Source organism: Panthera pardus, unplaced genomic scaffold (genome assembly GCF_024362965.1).
Source record: "Panthera pardus isolate Hobbes unplaced genomic scaffold, ASM2436296v1 HiC_scaffold_12, whole genome shotgun sequence".
Taxonomy (NCBI): Eukaryota; Metazoa; Chordata; class Mammalia; order Carnivora; family Felidae; genus Panthera; species Panthera pardus.
In genome coordinates, this window is record NW_026526677.1 from 95,832,621 (window position 1) to 95,850,813 (window position 18,193).

An 18,193-nucleotide genomic window follows, 5' to 3' on the forward strand; every position below is an offset into this window, starting at 1 on the left:
TAGGAAAATCTGATGAGAAATAAACGTTCGCTATATTCCTATGCACTGGGTAGGCTCCTGGAAACATTGGAGGGATTGTTCGCCAGAAAGCCTTGGCAGTTTTCAAAGCTGGCTGGCCAAGTCATGAGAGACGAGGAGAAGTGGTTTGTGTAGTATTGAGTCCAGCATTGTGTGCAAAACACAGGTTTCGATGTAAAGAAATCTGTTGCACAAAAACCTTGGAGAACCTAATCCTCCCTTGTCTTTACAAGTACTCTCTCCTTCTTCTTCAAAAAAAATCTTCTTTAGAAAATCTGAAAAAAATATAAGAGAATCAACGTGGTCCTAAAGGAAGCGTATCTCTTTGTTTTAATTTTCTTTTCTTTTTGCTTTTACATTTAAGAGTTAAGACAACATTTCAGCAGAGAAATGTGGAGAAGGGTAAAGGGAAATCAATAAAGTTATTCTGTGACTTTTCCCAGGAGGCGGCTGTGTTAATCGAGAAAGGCCTGCTTGGCTATATATCAAGTCCGAGGAGAGAGCAGGAGTTGATTTTGAAACAGATTTTCCCAGCTAGACTGAAGGAGATATGTATATAATATACATATATGTACATACATACATGTGTGATGTTTACAAGAATGGTATGTATCTGCATTACGCTATTCTATACATTCTAACATATATGAAAAGTAGATTTAAAATTTAATTTAAAAAGTAGATAAAAATAATTGCTTTCGATAATTAGTGATACCGATATCAACAATTCCTCTAACCGTAGTTTCTGCATGGTGATCTAGGATCGTCTTACACTTTATGAGTTTCTCTCGTAAGTTCTTCGACTCCCAAAGAAGGAGCGCCTAAGGTGACAAATGGAAGGGATGGAAACCGGATAGATTTCCTGACGCAAGGCCGGTGGAAGTGTCGTTGACCGTAGGGAAACTTCTAAAGAGCCTCTCTGGGTTATTCATGTGGTCACTTTCTCTAGTGATCAGTGCTATAGCAGGTGTGATTTCAGCAGAGTTTTTGAAAGCCAAGTTGGTCAGGACACTACCCAGTTACGCTGGGTCACAGCACCACATTCTCGAGGTCACTGGAAGCAGTGGTGGGTTCTTTCTGAACGGATTTGGGCAACATAATTGTGTGGGAGGCAGGATACCTGAGTGTCAGGCCTGACTTCATCTTCACAGTGATCTTGAGTGAATTACCTCTCCTTTCTGGATGTCAGTTTCCCTTTGTATGAAATGGGATGGATAATTCTTGCATCTTCTGGACAACTTCCTTATTGCCTAAGAATCTTGTCAAAACTTCTTTGATCCAGGCAATGCTCAGGAGATTTGGGAGACCGTTAAATGGGGATCTCCTTTTCATGACCCGATCTGCTGTGATTAATTCCTCCATTCTGAGACTCTGCACGTTTTTCTTCTTTCATTTTGGATGTCTGGATCCTATATTGTTTTTAACATCAGCTAAGATGCTCTATTTATTTTCAAAAGACAAATTCCGTCTGTATCATAACTGTTAAGAAAATAGTTTTGTAAGAAAATGGAATCTAGACAGAGAGAGGGACTGTGCAGTTCTAGAATTTTCCTGGAGGGGGTTTAAAAGTTCATCTAGTCTCATCCTCTCATTTTATATTCAAGGAGGAAGCTAATGATCCGAGAGGAAAAATGTCTTGTCCAAGGTTGCTATGACAACATTTTTTAAAACTTTTTAAAAAAATTAATTATTTTTTAATTTGCATCTAAATTGGTTAGCATATAGTGAAACAATGATTTCAGGAGTAGATTCCTTAGTGCCCCTTACCCATTTAGCCCATCGCCCCTCCCACAACCCCTCCAGCAACCCTCAGTTTGTTCTCCATATTTATGAGTCTCTTCTGTTTTGTCCCCCTCCCTGTTTTCATATTATTTTTGTTTCCCTTCCCTTATGTTCCTCTGTTTTGTCTCTTAAAGTCCTCATATGAGTGAAGTCATATGATATTTGTCTTTCTCTGACTGACTAATTTCACTTGGCATAATACCCTCCAGTTCCATCCACGTAGTTGCAAATGGCAAGATTTCATTCTTTTGGATTGCCGAGTAATACTCCATTGTATAAATATACCACATCTTTACCCGTTCATCCATGCTGTGACAGAATTAAGCGGAGAACCCACGTCTCTTTAACTTTCAGTTCTATATTTTTTCCATTGGTTCATGTGCCTTGAGACCACTATAATTGGAAACAGTACCTGAAGTTCAAGTAAGCAGACCGGACCAAGATTTGTCAACCTTTGGCTTTCCCCAGGGCCATATTCTAATTCTCTGTGCATAACCTGACCAACATGGCGTTAGCATCCTCATGGAGGATGGATTCATGGCTGCCAGAGCCTCTTCTTTGTCCCCTCCTGTCCCATAAGACCCAGCCTAGACTCTGGATCTAATTGAACTCCTACTTTTCCAAGCTTACTTTGGACATGGTTGCATTTGCACTTTATCTGACAGCTCTTAAATTTTATCTTTAAGTTGACTTTATATATTTTTTTAAATTTTTATGTTTATTTATTTTTGAGAGAGAGGGAGAAACAGAGCATGAGCGGGGGAGGGTCAGAGAGAGAGGGAGACACAGAATCCGAAGCAGGATCCAGGCCCCGGGCTGAACTGTCAGCACAGAGCCCCAGGCAGGGCTCAAACCCACAGACCGTGAGATCATGACCTGAGCCGAAGTCGAATGCTTAATCTACGGAGCCACTCTTGTGCCCCAACTTTACACATTTTTTATTCGACATTTACTGAGAGTTTACTGTGTGCCAGTCATGGGCAGTGGGCCGGAGATACAGAGCTGGATCCCACAGTCTCTTAAGTACAATCATGGTGTAATATGTCCTGCATGAGATATGCTCATATGAGATGTGCTGTGTGGCGGCAGGAAGTGATGAAGAAGGAGAGACTGGGATCATCTGAAGAAGTCCAAGAAGATGGAGATCTGGGATAATTGCCTTTACTCTCTCCTCTCCTTCTTTATCGGAGCCAAGAAGTTAATTTTAGACAATAGTATTTTCCAGAGCCATCTCGGCCTTGTGTTCAGCAAAAGAGAGGTAGCATGTAGGATTTTTCTTTTACTTCCTGTCTTAGATATTCTCACCTTCCTCCATAAATTCTCTGAACGAAGCAGGTTTCCTGATACTTCAGTCAATTCCTCCTGTGCTACAGAAAGCAAGTCCTCTGGGCCCAGAGATGCACACATATGTAGATTCGTTGGGGGGAGAAGATGTTATTCACCAATCATTTCCTCTCCAACTTTAATTTTTAAATCAGTTTTCTTGATTTGCTTTGCTTTTAAAAAGACCTTGACAGGTTGACACCTAGGTGTTTACTAGAAACACCCAATAGCTCTGTTAACGTTTTATAACAGAGCCCTAGCCGGATTTTGTTTGTTTTATTTTCAAAGTGCGTCTCCTCCTTCCTTACCTTCGAGTTGTTCTCATTTTCCCATCAATTTGAAAACATGGATTTTGAGTAATTGAGCACATGGCAGGAGAGGAAAATCATCAGTTGAAGATTGCTTGCCTATGCGTAATCCGTTGATTGGTCTGTGTGCATAACACTGTGACCCTAGATCATATTAAATTCCCAGAAGAGGACAGACAGAACAATAATTTGTAAAGCACCCATCATGCGGCAGGCACAACGCTAACCATAGTAAAATCATAATCAGCACACTTCACGCAGGAGGTATTAAGTATCTTAGCTCTTAGCAGAGCTAAGAGACCCACGGGCCCATAAACCGAACAATTTTCCAGACTTGTGGTAGGTCGTCATAATATCACGGCGAATCTTTGAAGACTTAAGAATGCCAGAAAGTTCACTTAACCTCCCTTCATTTGGGAGTGCAGGTTGGTTGCAAACTCCAGTTGGTTTACCCTGTCTGGATTGGAGAGTGTGCAGTCCAACATTCCTGAAGGGCAAAGCATCGGACCCCGGAAGGCTAGCGTGGCTCCCTGTGACAGAGTTCCCTGTGGTCTTCCTGTCATTGCTGTTTGCAGCATGGAGAGACTCTTTGATGAGTGTTGAGTGCGCCACATTTAAAATCTCTGAGTTAGCAGTTTCCACCTTGGGAATATTCCTGGGTTTCTCCCCCAGAGTGCTCCCCGTGCATCTATCTCCGTTTGAATCTTAGCAGGAAGTCTGGGGCTGCCACGGCACCTCGGTCCCCGAAATGTGTCTCAAACAGTGTTTCTGTGTTCTTTTATTAATTCTGCACACTCAGTGCTTTTGAAACTCATCTATTTCACAAACACTCAAGTAAATGTAATCGTATCTTTTTGAAGCTCTTCCTTACTGTGCTGTCATTAGTAAATAATGGGGGAAACCAGGCGGCATAGGGTATGATTATTAGTAACAATACTTTGGATTTGCACAAACTCACTCTCAATGAACCCTAGGCAGTTCCTACACATTAGCTCATTTTTCCTCACCACAGCTGGGCCGGGAGACCTAGATTCTATTCTTGGTGCTTCAACAACCTTCTTGGGAAAAGTATTTAGCCACTAATTGCCTCAGTTCCCAACTATGAAAAGGGAATAATGATATTAGGATATTTGCCTCTCCTTGTCTTTATCCTAGACCTTTAGAACCTAACTAGTAAAAAAAAAAATGTTTTTAATCTGAAGAGCCTAAAAAGCCTAAAAGAGAAGGAGTATGGCTTGACTTTATTTCCATTAATGAAAAGGTGAGATACAGTCTTAGGAGTTTGACTGGAAACCTTGAAATCTGAATTGTAATCCAGTATCTGCTTCCTGATAGACCATTGCCTTGGATACCTCTCTCCTTTATATTGGAAAGCACTTAGCAATCCAGCAATGGTGAATACTATAAAAGCGGACTGATCTTCTAAGGAGCATTAATTGGGTCAGCAAAGATGTCTCTATGAACCATGGCATCAATAAGACTGAATTTAAGATGAGAACACTCTTGGCTTCCAAAGCCTTCCCCTCCCCCCACCCCTCTCCTTTTCCTCACAACCTCCTGGCTGTGTAGCTGTTTCAAATATATAGACAAATAACTCCAGCCCAAGTCCCTGGCCTATATCTTTGGTCTCCTATCATCTCTAGACTCTTGGCCTGGCAATCTCCATCTTCAAAAGTTCCAGGGGCAGAAATAAGCCTTTTTGCTTGCCAGCCTAAACCTAATGACTGAATGGCAGGGAACCTAGACCAAATTAGAACTTGGCTCTTAGATGATATGCGTCAGCCAAGAATAATGCTTCTTTTTTAACGTCAGGCTCAATTCTATTAGTGCACAGGTAATAGGGACCTCATCCTTTAGAAGGGCCTTGATTTTCTCTATTTTTCACTCTCAGTTTACCCACTTATTGTATAGCAGTGAAAGCTGCTCTCTTTTACCTGCCTACATCCAAAAGGCTACTGAAATGTACTACTTACGAATTGGTCAAGTCAGACCCCAAGGCAGTAGGCCATAGAGTACCTTCCAGAGGGCTTCACAGACAACATGGGCTCATCAGATAAGTGACAGTCCTTGTATGGAGTTAATCTAGAAGCCAAGAAGAGTCCTCTGAAGCTCACCCAATGAAGGATAAGGAGGTAACAGAATTAGTATACATATTCATATCAAAAAATATTATTTATTTATTTTTTTAATTTTTTTTAACGTTTATTTATTTTTGAGACAGAGAGAGACAGAGAATGAACGGGGGAGGGTCACAGAGAGAAGGAGACACAGAATCTGAAACAGGCTCCAGGCTCTGAGCTGTCAGCACAGAGCCCGACGCGGGGCTCGAACCCACGGACCGTGAGATCATGACCTGAGCCGAAGTCGGACGCTTAACCGACTGAGCCACCCAGGCGCCCCCCAAAAATATTATTAAATAATATGCTGAAGACTTCTCTCACCATTGATTTCCCCTACTATCCTAAAAGGCGAAGGAAAGCGAAATAATATGTTTTTTCTTTTACTAGGCAAAAATTCAAGTCTTTAGCCTGACATTACTTAACCTGACACTTGGAACTCTTACAGATTTGGGGTATAAAATCTGCCAGATGACTCCTTTGGAGACCACTGGAGCTTCAGACTGCTTGCACCAAACACTGCTCCCTACTGGCTCAAAGTCTCGTTGCTTCAGGAAAATGGTTTTGCTGATCAATGCAGAAGGAAGCTTCGTCTTCCTCCCCTTCCTGGGAATATCTTTTTGTCAGTTAACGAGGAACTCTTGCTGAGGGAATTTAGATAGTTCCCATCTAAAGCATGTTTAGAGTTTAGGGGCTGGAGTCGGGGGGACTGTGGGTATGCATCCAGCTGTCCCTTGAGAGTCACGGTCAGCCGCCAAGGATGCATCTTTAGAGACTTGAGTGGTGTCAAAACTCTGAATGTGCATCAATGCCTGTCAAAGGACAGATTGAGCGCCATCATATTCTCCCTGCCCGCCCCTATCGCCCAGATGAGGTCTCGGATGGAAGCTAGCCTGCCAAGGATACCACTTGTACACGCTTCAATACTCTTTCCTTAGGCAAATAAGGACTTGTGTAACCTTTTTTCCGAATACATATTACGAAACTCTGGAGCCTTTCGGTCATATGGTCACGAACGATTTCTAGCTTCTCAACCTCTTTTTTCTGAAATGAGGGCATCTGAGCTCGGTTGCTTATCTCAGATCTGGACTTACCCACACTCTTTAAAGTGCAAGAGATCTCCCTCCCTCCCTGCGTGTAGCCCAGAATAGGCCTTCACAGCCACGTCACCCTGGACACTTTATCACTTGATATTACCTCCTAATCCACAGATCAGTGAGATTTCAGACAGAATCTGTCTGGCTCTCAAACAGAAACAGCATGACTTCAGAACATTTAGAATGAATTAAGCAGACCAATTTGTTATTTTTCAGAAACACAAAGGTGGCTCTAAGTGGGACCTCAGCCAGAGTATGGTCTTAGAAAATAAGGTTGCAGTTCACCCTTTATTGAATGTTATTTTATGTGGCATCGTACTAAGCGTTCTTCCAAGGGTTATTTAGACATGAGCTCTGATCACTCAAAAAGTTACAATCAAAGCCACATCAGCATAAACGTTTATTAAAAACTTTTGCTATGGGGGTACCTGGGTGGCTCAGTCCGTTCGTTAGGCATCCAACTTCGGCTCGGGTCATGATCTCATGGTTCGGTTTGTGGGGTCATGCCCCACGTAGGGCTCTGTGCTCATGGCTCAGAGCCTGGAACCTGCTTCGGATTCTGTGTCTTCTTCTCTCTCTGCCCCTCTCCCGCTCGCACTCTGTCTCTCTCTGTCTCTCAAAAATAAATAAATGTCAAAAAAAAAAAAAAAACCTTTTGCTATATACCAGGTGCTGAGCTATATACCAGAAACACAATAGCAATCATGTGACAACCACCCTCCGCGTTCATCTTGGAATTTGGAGCTAGAGACAACATAGTCTATGGATAGTGCCAACACCAGAACATCGAGTTCTTTCCTCTAGCTAACGGACTTATACTGCCGAGCACAGTGCCTGACATACGGTCAAGTACTCAATAAATATTCCTTGGCTAAAATGAGCTAATGAAAAGAATGAATGGATGTTAAAGTGAAGTAAGTATAGACTGCTATGGAAAACACATCGGAGGAGAAACCAGACTCGTGGGAGGGGATGAACTGTGTGGAAAGTGTCATTTACACGGAGACAAGAGTCAACACAATGATCTAAAGGAAAGACCGGGCTCATGGAGTTCGACCTGGTTCGGATCCTAGCGCTGCGCTCAGAGCTGGGCAGTTCCAACTATCCCAAACCTTTGAAAACACTGATGATGGCTTTGGAAGACAAAATGAGATATTATTTGCCTGTTAGGTGTCTGTCACATCGAAGAACTCAAGAGCAGCTAGTAAAGGAGTAACAGAGAACAGAACTGCAACGTTAAAGCAATAAAGACCTGAGGAGTAAGGTTAAGAGCACAAACACTTTGAGGGGTGGATGGCAATGACCAGCTTAATTTAAAGTCACGGTGGCAGCGGGGAGAGGTGCTCCCGAAGTTCTTAGCTTCTAAGCCCAGACAAGGCTGGGGGGAGGGTAGGTGTCTTACGGGATTTATCTTCCTCTTCCGATCCGTCTGAAGGCTTTCGAATTCAGCTTTTAGCTGCAAAACCACGTGGGCCCTGCCCGTCACTGTTTACGGTATGGTAAATGCCCTTTTCAGATCATCAGATCCTCTTAAAATATTGTGACGTGTCGAAGCTCGAGACAGACCATATATGTGTATATGTTTATATACAGAGACATAGAAATACACACATAAAAATATAACCTTTTTCTCTAGAAGGCCTTGCAATAATTAGCTTCTGTTGCTTTTATCTTAAATACCCACAAATATACCAGACCCCTTTCCTTCTGTGCTTCCTTCCCTACATGTCCATCAGGCCCTTTCCCACTGCATTCATATAGTTAGATCAGCGCGCGCGCACACACGCACACACACACACACACACACACACACACACACAAACACACACACACCTGTTATCTACCAGCTTCAGCTTTTTTTAGGTGAGCCTTTGGGAAGTGCCCTGATCTGAACTGGATTGTCAAATATGTTAATATGGGGGCGGGGACGGGGGAGGGGGAGGAGAAGATGCTGGCAGCTGACTTTGGGTTTCGGTTTTCGGTCCATAACAGGAGATACAACTATATTTTGACATGCCCCTCCCCCCCCCAAAAAAAAAAATGTCAGACAAGAGAATGTGAGAGACCAAAGAAAGGGAAAGGTGGGGGCCAAAAATGAAAAAAGCTGCTGGACAGGAGAACATTCTAGACATAAAAATTGGAGGAGGGGAGAACTAGAGGTGTTTCGAATGACAATGGGGGAGGGAAAGCAGTTGGTTGGGCCTTTGAAAAGGTGCCAGGAACCAAGAGCCAGGGGCAGTGGCAGAGGGGAAGGCCAGGTAGGACAATTAAAACGGAAATCTGGCTCCTTACAGCGCAGCTGGAAGCGGGGCTACAGAATTTGCTGCAGTGGGAGGTGGGGCCAGTCTGGCACAGTCTGTGGGTTTGAAAGGAGCTGGGCGGGTTGGGGAATGCCAGTCAGCCTTTGTAGTTCTGGGCTTGGGGAGGGGGTGCCGAATCCTGGGCTTCAGGTCAGAAGCCTGGCTAGGGTGGCTTTGGAGAAATTTTCCCTCTGCTCCCAAACTCTTAAAATGCGCTCATCCCTTCGCTGGCCTCCAATCACAGCATAAACACGTGTCCTGGAGGCTGTCCTCCAGGAGAGGTTCCAGCTCTGGTACCTGTTGGCTGACTGATGGGGTCCCTCTCCTTTCCGATTTCCCTAGATACCCTAAACGGGGCTGAATACAATATCTCTACATATGTCCCTTCATCCTGCCCAAATGCTTCACATCTCCCAGACTCCTAGGGTTAATCCCAGGGACAACCTTGCTTTGAAAGAAAAAAATGTGCTGAGCCTACTAGAAGATTTGGAACTCAGAGGCCTCTGTCTGTCCCTGCTTCAGCCAGACCCCAGACAGCCGGCTCAAGGAGATGGACATTTACAGAGAAAGAAGCAGTAAGTTTATGTTTGTTGCTGTTTGTTTTCAAGGCTTCGTCTCTCTCCCCAGAATTAAGGTCCCTGAAAGCATGAAGCTTTCTTTTTTCTTTCCTTTCCTTTCCTTTCCTTTCCTTTCCTTTTCTTTTCTTTTTTCTTTTTTCACCCCTCTCCTTTCGTTTCTTTTTCTTTTCTTTCTTTCTCAGCAGAAGTAAATGATATCCCCTTCCCATCTTGGGGGATGATTCAGAAAAGCAATCGAATTAGAAAGGGTTTCTTCACTGGTGTTCCTATCTTGGGTTAAAAATATCTGAAGCTGATTTGTGCGTGCTTATTCTCAACACTGTAATATTTTAATGTGTATCTGCATTTGTTCAAGTAATTTGTACTGATTGTTCTTCTCCAGAATAAATACTATATATCTGGCTGATTGGTTGTAATTAGGATGAATTTGTCCCGGCACTTGCACGGATGTCTTCTTTGAGGATTTTTGCGCATATTTGCTGCTCATCAAAGGGAAGGCTAGAAGGACTTTGGAAGGAGGGTGTGGTCCGGCTGATTCAGCTTCCTTCCAGGCCCATCCCTGACTTCTCTCTGCTCCTCCCTCTCCCCATCTCCTACCCCGGCTCCACGCATCCTTCCTGAGCCAGCTGTCAAGGAAATGGCATATACCTTTCTTTTCTATTACCGCCTGTGTTAGACGGCTAGGTAGGCGACCGGTCCCTGCAAACAAACTCACTGCATTTGTTATCTGAGCATATTTTTCCCAAGCAAGACAGAGACCGGGCTATTGAATCTACTCCCTAAGCTCCTCTCACCCTGGGATTCTTAGCCAACACGGTAATAACAATAATAATACTGTATTTAGAAACTCTCCAGCACATTTCCTCTCTGAGAGTCTTACAGATGTTAACTAATTAATTTTCACAACGCTCCGTACGAGAGAGGTAAATATTATTAACCATGATGGAATATACATATGTATATACGCGAAGGACAGCAAAACAGTTCACTTGCTTATCATGGTTCACTTGATATAGTAACTGGTATTTTTAAAACACCCATCATAGATACAATAATTAGAGATGTGCTTTTGTTAACAAAGCCACTACCCACTTCTAGCGTACCCTTGGGTACTAAATAATTACCCACTTTGTGTGGTTATCTAGCTCACTAATTACCCACAGAAATTGGGGTCAGGCGCTAACTGCTTGAAGTAAGGATCCTCCAAAGACATCGCTGAGTTGTGTAGAGAAAACGATGTGTTCGTAGCAAAACTTTCATAACTCATACATTTGTATATCTTTGTAAGCAGAGTGAATACAGACAGGGGCGGATTCGCTGGGCTTGTGACAAACCGCACTGAACTGCGGTTGCACACAGAGAGAGGTTTAGGGGAGTCTCAGAATTTCATTCTCTGCTTACCTTTCCTTTCTGAAGATGGGTGCACTGACGTGATTCCCATAATCTGGCCTTCGTGTGCAAGCACACTGAGACAATTGACGACTCTGGTTGGGAATGATTCATCTTGGCGTTACAGGGAGGCACCCAGTGAGTCAAAGATTTTTTTCCTTGACAGCTCCACCCTTTATGATTATTCTAGCATGTCTTTTTTTCTCATCAGTCTAGTGCAAACACACTATTAGCCAAATCTGAAAAAGATTCTAACCCAGTCCCCAAGCCTGCCAACCATGTCTTTCTCCTTCCCAATAATGACACACACACACACACACAAAGTATTAAAGGGAATCCAATGCTATGATTGTAAGTCTGTCTGGCTTTGTTTTTTTTTTTTTTGTTTTTTTTGCCTCTGTTTGTTCTCCCCCCCCCCCCCCCCCTCCCTTCCCCTCCTCTCCTCTCTTCTCCTTTCCCTTCTTCCTCTCTCTGGGTCTCCTCATGTGTGCTTTTTCTTCTCCTTTTCCTTGGCATCCAGCTGCGTTTCTGCAGGTCTCCCAGTGAGAGACAAAGCACAGTGTCTGAGTTGAGCACAAAGAAGCCACCTTTAAAAAACATCGACTTAGAGGAAACCTGTGTCCTCAGATATCTCCCTCCCTTCCCTGCTATTTACGGAACCCAGCGTTATACTTAACACAGCACTGCCTGTTGTCTGCGTGATTCCGGCCAGCAAACTCGGGTGGAGAAGGCAACATACCCACTGTGTGTGTAGATAGGTAGAGACCCCGATTTTCAGGAGCTACCTGCTTTCCAGGATCGATGTGTAGCCGAGCTCCGAAAACGCGTGCCACCAGAAATGATGGGAGACACTCCCCTACTCAACTCAGGATGTCTTTCATTTTTATCTTCTGCCACTTTTTTGTCATCTGAATTATTACTTATCATTACCAAGGGGCTGTAGGCTGATCAGTGGAGGGTGCGTGGATCTGATGGACATTGGAGGAGAAATACTTCAGAAAGAAGGAAAATGTCTGCGGTAGAAGTAAAGGGGTAGGAGAGGCCGCAGTGAGTGATGAGTCCATTGCAGAAGCCAAGTGGTAAATTAGTGCATATGGCAAAGATAGTCAAGGAGCAAAGCCTGCCGCTGGAAGGAAAGAGATTTTGAGCGTTGTCGTCATCTCATGCCTGAATAGAGTGCGTATTTTAAATAGGGCTTGGAATCACTGCTCTTCGTGCCTCTAAACGCCGATTGCGAGGAAGTATTTGGGGGCTGTTGACTTTCTGTCCGTAAAGAAAACCCAGCAAGGCTCACAGAATTCTCTACCTGCACGCATACAGGCATAGGTGCTCTAAATGCCCGGTGGGATGCGGAACCATTAGGCGGAGAACTGCGCCCTGGTCTCCTCTTCTTCACTCCTTTCTCTCCCCCCCTCCACTCCTCCCCTTTCTTTTACCCCTTCTAGAAAACGTGATACCTGATCTCTGGGTCTAGCAGGCTGAGGGTTGTTTTTTGTTTTTTTGTTTTTTTTTTTTTTCTGTATTCGTATAATACAATGTCTGGCCTTCCCCCTGACCTGCTGGTGTATTTTTGGTCTCATTAGCAGTCAGGGAGATGCCTTAGTGCATCCGGGGCTGCGAGTCAGGGATGAGACACTACAACGGAGAGAGAGAGCGAGCGCGAGAGGATATTAGAAGGGAGGCTTGTCTCCAAGATATGGAAGGAAGTGAGAAATGACAGGACCGCAAGCTTTGTATGTAGGAGCCTGGCAGGGCGGGGGAGCGGCGGGGAAAGCCAAGTGGATTCTCAGAAAAGGAGGGAAGCCGTAGATAGAGCTAACGGTGATTAGAGGGGGGATATTGATTCCTTATTCTGCCAGAGATTTAAGCAGGCATGCGAGGAATCTGCACCATGGTTGGCAAAAGGAGCCTCTGTAACCAGACACTCGGGCTTTCCAGGAGCCCAGGGAGAGAGCTGAGAAGAAAGGGGGCAGTGTGGTCTAGGAAAATTCAACTTGTCGCTGATTTGTGCCTGATGCTTGCTGTCCGTCAGCAGCCTCCCTTACAATCTTTTTTTCTCTCTCTCTCTCTCCCTTTTTTTCTTGCCTTCTCCTTCTTCACTGAAGCCTAAGGGAGCCAGCAAAGATTAAATGTGCTTTCTCAAAGGCGGCCACTTCACGCTGCTATGTCGAAAAGGCCATTATTATTATGATTTTTAATAGTAAAAGAAAAAGGGAGAGAGAGGTCGAGACAGGGAGAGAGAAGCAAGGTAGGTTGATGACGGACTAGCCTTTCTGAGAGGAAAAGGAAAGTGAGAGAGAAAGGAGAGACCCTGAACTGAACGGAAGATTGTGCCTGAGAAGAACCTACGGAGGTGAGAAAAAAAAAAGTTGTCTTGGAGATGGGGGGTGGGGGATGCTGAGTAGACCCTGTACAGAGGGAAAAGAGGCATCATCTAGTTGTCTTGCTGTTATGATTCTATTTTGGAAGAGTGGGGGAGAAGAGGGGAGAGCCTGGAGTTTTAACGGTTTCTAGTTGCATATGGAAACATCTACCAAATATTTAGCATTTTTACTAAGTGCCCGGGGCCCCTCCAGTGTCTTCCTTGGAGGGGGCTGCTTTGTCATTCTCTTTGACTAGCCAGCCATCTACCTTGCTTAGGCTGGAATAAAGGAAAAAAAAAAAGAAGAAGGAAGGAAGGGAGGGAGGGAGGGAGGGAGGGAGGAAGGAGAGAAAAAGAAAGAGAGAAAGAAAGAAAGAAAGAGAAAGAAAGAGAAAGAAAGAAAGGGAGAAACACAAGGAGGAAGAAAAATTTTAAGAGTCTTTCCACCCACTTCCCCTCCCTTTCCTTTCGGTTTTGGAGGCGGCACAAGAACCCCTGGCTTGGGGAAAACTCAGCTTCCAGGCAGATGGGAACAAGCGACTATCTCTCAGGTACAAAACCGGTAGCTTCTGCGACAAGAGAAGGCAATTATGCTTCTGATTCCTCTGAAATATTGGCAAGAGGCTCCAAAGGTTCGGCGGCGGCGGGAGTGGGGCGGGGGAGACGGATCTCCCCAGCCTGCACCCACCCCTTCCCCACCTCGCCTCCCAAATGACAGCCTGGTGCTGGCTCTGGGTGATTTGGCCTTGGCCTCAGCCAAGCAGCTGATGAAGACGAGGCCCCCGTTTGCAGGACTGGCAAAGTGCACGCTAAAGAAAGAAGCAAGGAATTTTTTAAAAGCAGCTCTTGGGAGGTTTCTCATTCTTAAAAAAAAAAAAAAGAGAGAGAGGGAGAGAGAGAGAATTAAAAACGTTTTTTTCACCGAATATTTTCAAAATTTGATCAGTCCCAGTCCCTCCCTCCACTTGCACCAAATTGCCTTTTTTTTCTCCCTCGTCAAAGCATGAGCTACAGAGTTACAGTCTCGAGATTTGGTGTATCGCTTCCTGCCCCCGCCTCCCTCCCCGCCCCGATGTCGGTCCTCTGTTGAAACACCTCGCCCAGGCTAGCGCACTGCGAGCTCCCATTTCCCCCCCTTGCTCGGAATGGTGTTGCACGAGGGCTGCAGCCCTGCTCCGCTTCCAATGGGTGAGTTTAAAACGCTATTCGTATTTGTACTTCCACGGCCTCCAAGCCCTGTGTCTTGGGTCTTCCTCCGAAAACCTGATTTTCTATGATTTTGCATGCGGCATGCTTGCCCAGGGGGAAAGAGATGCCTCCTATTTTCTTTACCGTCATCTGTGCTAGTTGTAAGTTAAAGCTCCAAAAGGACATTGGATCCTTCTTTTAGACCTTGGTTTTGAAGACAGGGGCGTTCCTGGGTCTATGCATATGATTTTCCTTGTAAAACTGGATTGCCCAAAGCGTCAAAGAGTTTTTTGTGTTTGTTTTTTTTTCTCTGATATGCTCGCGATCGTATGTTCAGGTACGTATATGTGTCCACAGGGAGTGCGTGTGTGCATATGAATGTATCGTATTTACGTGGGCTCTAAATTTTGTGACCTGAGGAAGCTTCGAGAGTGAGGGAATACCCTGCCACCTGTTTGTGGCCTTTTTGGTCATGAACCTGGACCAGAACCTGGCTGTGGTTCTTGCTTTGCCTTGCTTTGTCTCAAGAAAGAACAATTTTCCTGCGCTCCTCTCAATCCCTGAGACCCTAACTTGTGATGTTTACCGTTTAAATCCACGGGTTAGGCTCTTGGGAGCTGTGAGTCGTGCTTGTGCATCCTGGAAATTGGGTGGAACTTCTTTCTTTAAAGCAAAAACAAAAGAAAAGAAAGTTTGTCTGAACTGACGGAGCACGGCTCAGAGGTTTTCATTGTTAGATGGGGTCAGGTGAGCAGAAAGTGGCCGCTCTCCTGGATTTCTGGTGAAGGAGGTATACGTTCTGTTAGAGGAGCGTGTTGGCTGCTGTGCGTACGAATGTGTATCACTGATGCCCAAGGCTTGTGGAACTCATCTACCGTGGTCTGTTTCTTGAGAGCAACACGCAGTACTATCCGAGCGTAACAAGAACAGCTCAGTACCTGGTGCTTGACCTCAGAACATAGCAGCTGAAGTCCCAGCATGCCCCGTGCCTCCAACTTTGAAACTCAACAGTTAATCTGAAAATCATGTCCAATTAAAACGGGCATGTGGACATGTTACACACTCAGTCCTCACACGTATGTATCACATATACGGCCGGACAGTGAGCACGCAGACGCAGATGGGGGCAAACCAGGAGTTTGGGCTAAAATAGTAGTAGGCTAAAAATTCGACTCTTGCTACGCTACAGGGAGGATGAAATTGATGGTGTTCATGAGGATTACATTTGTGGTACTTTGCGAGATTTTAAAAATAAGAGAGACAGAGCCTGCGTGCCTGGCGTCCGTTTTAAAATGTTACACGCTGTGAGTTCAAGAGTAATAGGCGTTGGAAATATATTTTCTGAATGTATGAAAGCAAAGACATAGCAGCATGCACACAATATGCAATTATTGTATCTTTTAGGAGTAATCAAAGGGTGGAAAAATTTATCAGGATTTAAATGTAATCCAACAAAGTTACGTATAACACCAAACTGTACCTTTAAAATAATCTTAAGGTAATTTGTCAGCATTACCTCGTCTGCAGTTTTCAGAAAAACGGAACTTTCTGTGACAGAATAATTTTAGTGATTTAGATCTATCTCATAGCTGAAGAAGAGGAACATTAACTTACCTTTTCTTTGTTGTGAAAAACTCCAATATACAATTTTATTTAGACAGTTTTGGTATTCTTGGGCCAACACTTGTCTCGTATTTTTGGAAAACACCTAAATCACCCCTGACTTCTAATGCTTTCTTCTTTTAAAGACTTTGTATTGGCTGTAACCTCATTTTATACGTGTAGTCGAAGGTTAAGGAAACTGTTCTTTTCCTGTGTGTGTGTGTGTGTGTGTGTGTGTGTGTGTATGTATGGGGTTGTTTTTTTTTTTTTGAGTGTTTATTGCAATTTCAGTCATTGACTCCAAACCGTAGTCAAGAAACCATTTTGTACCAGAAAACTGAATCGAGAAAATGAAGCGTGCAACAATTGCACTACGTCTTTTGTTGCGACCTCTCGTGCAGTTGTACTATTTAAATATTACTTTCCAGCCTTGGGGAGCCTGAATGGGCTTCAGAGAAAAGAGTTATTTGATTTTCAAGTCACCTTCGGTTTCTCCACAGTGGATTAATGATTTTTTCCCCATCTTAAGCTGGTGTGTATGCATAGGTATTTGGAAATGATGGAAAGGGATCTATTTAACTTATGGATCTATATTACCGCATGATGCATATCAAATATTTGCAAAACATTTGGTGCTTTACTAAGTCAAAATCTATCTGCAGTCAGTTCTGTAAAGATGGACTCATGGGCCAATAAAAACATGCTGGATATCATTCTTCTATGATTTTAAATGGGAACAGGATAGTAATTTAATACAAGTGATACAGTTTGTATTCCAAGGCTCTCTTTTGGTTTTTGTTGTTTTTTTTTTTTTTTTTTAACATGTTTTCAAGTGGATTGCTCATGCCCTGAGGTTGCCATCACAACTGATCACACGGGCATTTAGCAATGCACAGCGACGCACAGGATTTTGAATTTCAGCAGGGGACTGCTCGAGTGTAAGGGCAGGTTTCTCAACACCCCTTCTTCCTCACCGAGCCCATCAGCGAAGTTCAGTGAAATGAATAACATAATTGGTGGTTGGTTCAATCACTACCAGTCTAGACTAGCCCAGACGCATCAATTAGAGAGAGCTGTCTTTTAAAGGGGGAGTGCAACCGAAACAAGCCGGGCATTATTGATACCGATCTTTAAAAGTGCAAATCCAGCTTGGCAGATAAAAAAAAAAAAAAAATAAGGCGGGGAATTGGGGGGGGGGGGCGCGGTTTGCGTTGCAGGAAGAAAAGAAAAAGACGTGAAGTGGAGCTTTCGGACACAGAAGGACAGGAAGCTTGAGAGAAAAGGAGCGGATAATGAGTGAAATGCAATGCAACACCTCGTTGGAACACACAGTTACAATTCAGTTCACAGGGCATCCTGGTTCACCATATTTTTAACTAGATTCTCCCCCTCCTCCTTTTTTTATTCCTTTTTTTTTTTTTTTTGCCTCTGTTTCCAAAGAAATGCCAGCTCTACACCAAGGCAGTTGGAAATTTAACAGCTTTAGGAAGCTCTACTGAGAAGAAGGCCAAGTAATACGAACCAGCCAAAACTCCTTTTGCAACATTTTTCCCCAAAAGAAAAACACACAAGATGTTTATTTTTGAGTCTCTAATTCTACCTTTAAAAAAAAAAAGAAAAACCCAACTGTACTAATGACCAGGACTCATTTTAAATCCTGCACCTGGGAACTAATTTTATGGGCAAGACACCTTTAGGTAAACAGCTCATAGTTTTCTGTTGAATACAGTAAAATGATGAAGAATGTAACAAAAGGCTTTGGTAATTTGGTGGTGGGGGGGGGGTTGATGGATAAATACCAGATGATTTAGAAAGCGTTAGGAACACATCAAGCCCCAGGGAAAGAAAATGTTTGATTGGTATTAATTAAAACACTGCTAATATATTCTAATAAAATCAAATTTAACATTCTAAACTAATCCGCTTGGTATGTCAAAGGAAAAGAAAAGTATTATCTTATTTGCATCTCTGCCATCCAAACGCATTTGCTCATTCAGCAGAATTAATTTTTATCACCAGCCTGTTTAATCTCCTCACAGATTTAGTCAAACTTATTCTTTCAAACTAAAAGGGATCAGGGGAGGGAATCCATGGAAGGTATCGGGAAGACTAGCGACTGTATTTAGTAC